At 35.5% G+C, this 7,605-nt stretch overlaps 1 long non-coding RNA gene across 1 annotated transcript; it reads right to left on the minus strand.

The window, feature by feature from the left end:
* Positions 1-2,995: 2,995 nt before the first annotated feature.
* On the minus strand, positions 2,996-6,584 carry LOC145587680 (uncharacterized). Its single transcript, XR_014101360.1, has 3 exons — positions 6,448-6,584; positions 4,026-4,335; positions 2,996-3,512 (listed from the first exon to the last, which is right to left on the minus strand). It is a non-coding gene; the product is annotated as an uncharacterized LOC145587680 (long non-coding RNA).
* Positions 6,585-7,605: the final 1,021 nt, after the last annotated feature.

The raw sequence follows: 7,605 nt of genomic DNA on the forward strand, positions 1-7,605 counted from the left end.
TGTATACCCTTATTGTATAGAAAGTTGTTTATTCAATTGCATTTGATCATTTGTAAAAGTCCATTTCAAAAGCTATTTGTTAGAATCTTTGATTTTACTTTCTTTCAATGATTTGCCTCATTTTATTTACCGTCAAGAGTTATGGGTCAAACTCTTAGGATACCCTTACGAGACCTCACTCGTCCTCATTGGCGACTTTGGGGTTCAAAGGGCTTGTTGTACCTAAAAACAACCGTGATTCCTACGAAAGTGAGTCTAAGTGTACATTCTTATCTTTTTCTTCCCTTTTCTTAGTTTGAATAAGTTTTTCATCCTATTTCTTCTTGCTTTTGTTTTTCTCGAGAACGAGCAAAAGTCTAGCTTGGGGAGTTTGATGAGTGTCATTTATGGCACACATTTAGCCTCTTTTAGGATAAATTTTCATTGTTTTTATGTCTCTTTTATCTCCTTTTCTTTAGTTTTATTTGATATTCGTCTACTTTGTGTTTTCTTTAGTTGTTTTCCCATTTTCTTGCATTTCTTGGTTTATTTTGCTTTTTCTCTTTTATTTGTATGCCTTTCTTGAATTTCAGGGAATTGGAGACGTCTAAGGATCCAAATGACCTTCTCTTGGGATTTGCAAAGCTAAAGGTGTAAGCCAGTTCCTCCTCTTGAAGCTCAAAAGTGAAGGAGTGCAAAAGCCAAGTCTTCAAGGCCACGCTCTCATGCTGCGTGGACATCAAAATCGGTGTTGAACCCACCGTGAAGGCCTCTAGTGACTGCCTCCCCCAACATGTATCAAGTGGAGCGCACGGGAGCATCAACGACCGCACGAGAGGGAAGTGCCCTGCTCCCAGGCACGGGCGCGCACGAGTACAGAGCGGGTGCGCAGGCCCTGTGCGCGGCCGCATAGGTGTGAGGTGTGGCCGCGCACCTCATCTTATCCTGTTCCATACCCATTTTTGAGTGGTCGCGCTTGTGAAGGAGAGGCCGTGTCATTTGGGGTTCTTTTTGGACGTTCAACTCTTCCATTGTTAGTTTTACTATATATAGAATTTCTTCATTTCTAGAGGGAGAATGAGTTTTGATTTAGCTTAGAATTAGATTTTGATTGGAATTTTAGAGAGAGGAGCTCAAATTGGGAAAACTTTTGTTTTTAGATTTTAGAGAGAGAAACTTGGTGAATTTGATGAATGCTACTTTCAATCTTCTTCCTCTTTGATTTTAATCAAAGTTTTGTTAGAAGTCTTTACTCTTTAATGCAATTTTATGTTTCATTTGGATTTGATTGAATTACTTGTTTTTTTAATTTGATTTTTGATAAGTTTGAGCATATTTTGAATACAATGTTGATGATGAAAATTGTGATTAGTTTAGTTTTGTTATTCAAATTTGCAATGTGCAGTGAGTAGATTACTTGTTAGGGATATGGTGAAGCATGCATGAGTGATAATTCATGGCTAATTGGGGGATTTTTGATTGATCATCATTGTGATTAAATTGGTTGGTAAAATTTCTGCATGTATTTGATATCTTGAGGAGTGATCAACCTTAACTATCAAGCTAGATTGCATAATAGTTTTCATTGATACGAAAAATTGATTTAGAAACTATCGATTGATCTTGTTTTGCGATTTTCCTTTGAAGTCATTTGTAGAGACATCTAGCTTGACCCTAGGAAATAGCTCTTTAAGTGATTTTGATTGCATTTGTTGCTTTCCCTCACATAGTTTGATTGGTTGATATCTTGCCCAATTAGTGTGATTGTCATGAGTGCATGTGGATCCTAATTCCCTAGCATCCTTTATATCATTCTCGTATTCATTTAATTGCGTTGTTTAGTTTGCTAGACCAACCCTCACCTAGGTTTCGGAATAGCTTAGCTAGAGACTTTAGCATATACCACATTCCCTTGGGTTCGACCCGGACTTACCCCTATACTTAAGGTTGGGTTTGGATTTATAAATTTGGTTTTGATTGGGGAATCTTAGTAATCAATGACCTAGGTTTCACCCGCGTCATTCGTGATGTCCAACACCACGCGGAATCAAAACCCGACCCCAAGACCCGCACATAAATAAATGTAACTTAAACAAGCATATTAATTAATGACATAATTAATTACATTATTAATAAAGAGAGAGAAAGACGATTTTACCCTCGAAGCGTGCTTGAGCGAAAGTGTTCATGCTTTTGGTGATACTTTCAAGCTCACAACTCAAAGTGAATTTTCTCAAATCCCAAAGCTTGGTATTTATAGAGAAAATCCAATGAACATTCCACTCTCCCATAAATGTGGGAGAGTTGGTAAAATCCCTTTTTCTATTTTAACTTAAATCAAAAATCGAAAGAAAAATGCAAAGCAATCAAGAATCAACAAGTGGCATAGCAAGAGAGAAGGAGTAGGTAAGGACCACCAAGGAAAAGGGACCATTTCCTTCCTCCCCACGCATACTCACAAACCGCCTCACCTAAAAGCTCAACCCTATCCACGCGCGCCAGCAGGCCCGCCTAGCCTAGGGCGCCAAGGCTGCCTCGTTGGCGGCCTGGCCCCCTTGGCTTGGCCTGCAAGCTTGGTGCGCGCCTACTACCTCATCCCAGCACGCTCCTCATGCTTGCGGGCTGCTGGGCGCGAGATGCTTCGCGTATCGCTAGCAGCAGCTAGCAAGGCTCGACTTGGAGCGGCGTCCATGCTAGCAGCCATGCCCCTAGCACCCGGTTTGCTCGGGGCCTTCAGATGTTAGAGGTATTTACTATTTGTTGATTGCTTGATTTTACCGTCGCGTCGTTTCATAAATCCGACTCGACTTGAGATGCTTGGTTTCGATGCTCCTAGCTCGATATCCGACGTGTTTGCTCATAATACTCTAATGACTCATTAATTCCTTTCGGATTAATTCGTCGTCACGGATCGGTTACTTGATTGGGTGTAACCTGTAGGGTTCAGTCAAGATTAAGCTGTAATATTAATTATACATTAATATTACTGATTGGATTCGGCCTCCAACTAGGCATTCCAATCACTTGACATCACTGATTAATTAGCTTTCTAATAATTTCAAACCCCCTATCGAATTAATACACTTGTTCGAAGGACATCATTCCTATCATTAAGAACCTATAGGTTTTGCGACGAGTTAACGAGTCAATATCCATCTTTGATAACGCTTCAAAAACTCTCTGTGGTGAATACACTTGAGCACGAGCTCTCTCAACAATTACACTTCCCTCTCAATGAGCTTGAGCCACATTGTCCAACCCTCCTTTTATGAATAGGAGCTCATTTTGAAACACTTCCTCTGATTTTCTTTTCTTCCCTTTTCAATTTGAAGAATCGGCAGATTCGCTTGGTTGATCTTCTCCAATGCTTTCATCCTTCTTCTCGTAGCTTGATTCATTCATAGCCTTTATTTTTTTTTCTCCTTTATAATTCTAGAAATTTCACTTGTTGCCCTATCCTTGGAAAAAAGCTTCAATAGTACATCATAATGACGAAATCGAGTTGTTTTCCACGTAGCAGCATCTGGTTTTTGCTATAGAAAAAATTACAGCAACATTACGACCACAATTTTAGCATTACAACAATATTACAGCAACAATTTCAGCATTATAGCAACAATTTCAGCATTACAACAATTTTAGCATTACAGCTGCATTGTAGCAATAATTTCAGCATTACAGCAACATGACAGCAACAATTTCAGCATTACAACATCTATTTTAGGTTTATAGCATCATTACAGAAAAATTTCAGCATTACAACAACATTACAACAACAATTTCAGCATTAAAACAGCAGTTTTAACATTACAGCAGCATTACAACAACAATTTCAGCATTACAGCAGCATTACAACTACTATTCCAGCATTACAGCAACAAATACAGTATTACAGCAGCATTACAGCAACAATTATGGCAAAATAGAAGCAGTTACAGCAATAAATTCAGCAAAGCAGTTGTAATTACAGTAAACAGTAGCAATACAATATTCCAACAACATTACAACTACAAAAGCAACAAAAACAGCATGGACAAAAATAGTACCTCAATCAAGTCATCCCAAACTTCATCTGCTTTCTCAAACATTTAAGTTTCTTTATTCCAACCCCAACCACTAGCATTGAAAAGATCATAAACATCATTGAAATTACTTTTTATCGTCTTAAGCCGATTCTTCAAATGCTCTTTGGTAAAAAGATGATTCAAGTTTTCAGTACATTCTTTAACAACATTTTCTTACGCCTTTAAAGTGAACTGACCATCAAATCTATTTCCATTAATCTCCTTAGCGATCCAAGCATCAAGAAAGACCTTGTCAATGTGTAAAGTCCATCGAAGAGAAGTGGATGCCTTTCTGCTCACAATAAATAGACAAACATAACATTTTGTAAAGAGCAAAAAGATTGCTACAATTTAGAATTTTCATTAATTGAATCAAAATTAAAAATACTAGTATTAATTAACAAAAACAAAATATATATATATATATAGTTATTTCCCCTACAATATATAATCATCTCACATTTGTCTAGCTATACTATATCAAATTTTAGACCCTTTTATAGAATCTTCTTCTCTTGAAAAAGTCTCACACTCCTTATTGTCGGCATCTAGTAACTCACGATCCACTTCATCACTAAGGCTTTGATCTGGATCAAATCCCATGAGAAAATTGTGAAGTATATATGCAATATACTAAAATAATATTAGTTTGGGTTTTAAGAGAATATTAAGGCTCATTAGTTCCACTAATAATTCCAAAACATTTTTTTAGAACTCCAAAAGCTCTCTTAATTGCATTTTGTAAGGAGGCATGACAATGGTTGAATATTTCTTGGGCATTCTCAGGACTCCGAATCGAGTATTCCTTAAGATGATATCTTACACCTCTATAAGGTGTAATAAGAGAAGTCTTTAACATATAGCTGGCATCTCCAAGATAATACTTACCTAATTACATAAATAAATAATTACGAACAGTTTAAATATTATGAATAATAAAACAATAGGTAACTAAGATACTAATCCATTAACTTGAGGAATAATTAACTTGTCTTACCTACTTAGAGCATTCTTAAATTCTTTAGAGTCAGAAGCTGAACCCTTCCAACCTACTAAAACATAAGTGAATTTGAGGTCAAAAGTACAAGCCACCAACACATTTTTTGATGGATAACCTTGCCTCCCTCGAAATCTACAAGCATTGGCACCAACAACTTTCACACGAATATGAGTTCCATCTAGAGCACTAATGCAATCCTTGAAAAGGGGGAAAAATTAACTATCATCACGAACTTCCGATGAAACTTCCTCTAATCCATTAGGTTTCTTAAGAAATTGATCTTCCGTCTTAATTATAGCATTTAGAAATCTATGGAAATGTCGGCTTACCGTTTCACCAGAACGCATAAAAAATACACTCAATGAGCAATTTCTTGCATTATGACCAAGAATATGCAAAGATATTGCCACTTAATCCTCCACCGAAGCCCGACTTGTACCCTTTAGATACTTCCCATCCCTTAAAATTTTACATAACTTAACAAAGGCCTCAGGGCTCATAAAAACAATTGTCGACTATTTCAAGTGACTTTCAAATCATTCATAAGTTCATGACGTCTCCTCTCTCTGACCATATAGGCTTCTAAGCTATGATTTCATGTCAATCTTCCCAAGCTCCTACTTAGTAATATGACTTGATAAGACACATGGCATACACAATATAACCAACAACATGAAGTACTACTCCACGTCTTGTTCTTTCCCGTGTCAATTCCCCATTTTCGACATTTAATTCCTCATTGGAAACCACATCCGTTCTACTAACCTCAAAATCTCCTTCCATATAAAGGCAATGTGAACAATTATAAAAATATTTTTGAACATATCAACAACAAAAACATAAAAATTATAAATATAAGCAATTTTAAATCAAAAGTTTATCAAAACATAGCAATTGATGAATGTAAACTATTGTTTCATGACTTTCATCACAATACTACATCAACCATCTCATATGCTCTAATATTTATAACAACACTTTTGCAATTTAGATGAAAAAGAGCAACAATTAGAGCATTATATCAACCATTCAATATTTAAAAGGTGTGATACATGAGCATTATAAGGCAAATATCAGTGAGCACAAAACATCATCTTTCATGACATTAATACAAAATTAAACATTCCACTTCAATATTACTATAGCTACTATTTCAAATAGTTTAATTCAAATGTATACAAATAATCAATAGCATAAATCAGTAGCATTAGAATCGATATAGCAGAGCACAAAACTTGAAAGAGGAAACCCTGTATTACTACAAAATAAAACTACAATCGAAAAACCTAGAGGGATTTTAGTCTAATAAGCATGATTAAAATAAGAAAAAACAACTAAATTGCACTCCACAAAATCACAGTACAATATGTAATCAACAAAATCAAACTAAAAATTGACACTTACCTCGAAAAAATCAGATAAATCGTGAGAGAGATGACAAGTCTGAGTTGATTAGTAATGAAATCGCACTCCACAAACCCAAGAAATTGGGTGAAAAAATTGCATTTTGGAATCCTAAAATATTGGGGAAATCGTGAGGAGAAAGAAAATAGTAGAAGAGGAGAGAGAAAAAAAATCCTATGAAAAATAACGTTCAGATTTTTGTTAGAAAATAAAGGGTATATTTGTCTTTTTACAATACATCTGTTTTTACCAAGTTTTCCTTCCAAATATTTTCAAAATTGGAAAGATTTTACTCTTAGGTAATTAATGAATTATTTTCCTCCCATTTCCTTTCCTTCTATTTCCTTTCCTTTCTTAATTTAATATCCAAACAAAGGAAATTGTATCTCTCCCTTTTCCTTCTCTTCCTTTCCTCCCAAATCCCTCTAACAAAACTAGGGGTGAAAGTAATACGGATTAAAACCGAATCGAATTATTAATTCGCTTTGGATTTTTTTTTCAATTTGGTTTGGATTGGATTGGAAAAATAAAAAAATTTGGATATGGATTGGATTCGTTTTTAAGGTCCGAACAACCTAAACTAAACCGAATTATGCTTTAGTGATGTACGGATATAGCTATAATTTGTAATTTAGGCCCAAAAGCCCACCAACTTAAGTCATCCCCAATCCCACCTAAAGAAAAGCAAAACCCTAATATTCCAAAACTCTTCAAACGCCTTTATCAGGTTTTCTATCTCCTCTCTTCTTTCTTTCTCTTAAGCCTCCATTCATCTTTCAACCTTATTATCTTAACTTTAACATTTAATCCTCGATTTTCTTCTATTTTGTTTCCCTTGATTTTGTTTTCTTCATCTACATCTTTGACGAAGGGTACTGATCACCGCTAGTCTTATTGCCTCTTGGTCAGCAACTCGGCAAGCACTACACCAAGAGTTATTGAAGAAATCGAGGCGTGCTAACTTAAATTTCAATTGTCATTCTCGCAAATAATTTATAATTTGTAATTAAATTTCTGGGTATTGTCAATTTTCAGAGTCTTTTTAATTTAATCTTTAAATAAAAATTGCAAAATCAAACTATAAGATTTAGTGTATGGATTGGATTCGGTTTCTATGTTGACAATTCAGTTCCGTTTGGATTGGACCGTATTCTTATT

This window comes from Chenopodium album, chromosome 17, assembly GCF_948465745.1.
Source record: "Chenopodium album chromosome 17, dcCheAlbu1.1, whole genome shotgun sequence".
Taxonomy (NCBI): domain Eukaryota; kingdom Viridiplantae; phylum Streptophyta; class Magnoliopsida; order Caryophyllales; family Amaranthaceae; genus Chenopodium; species Chenopodium album.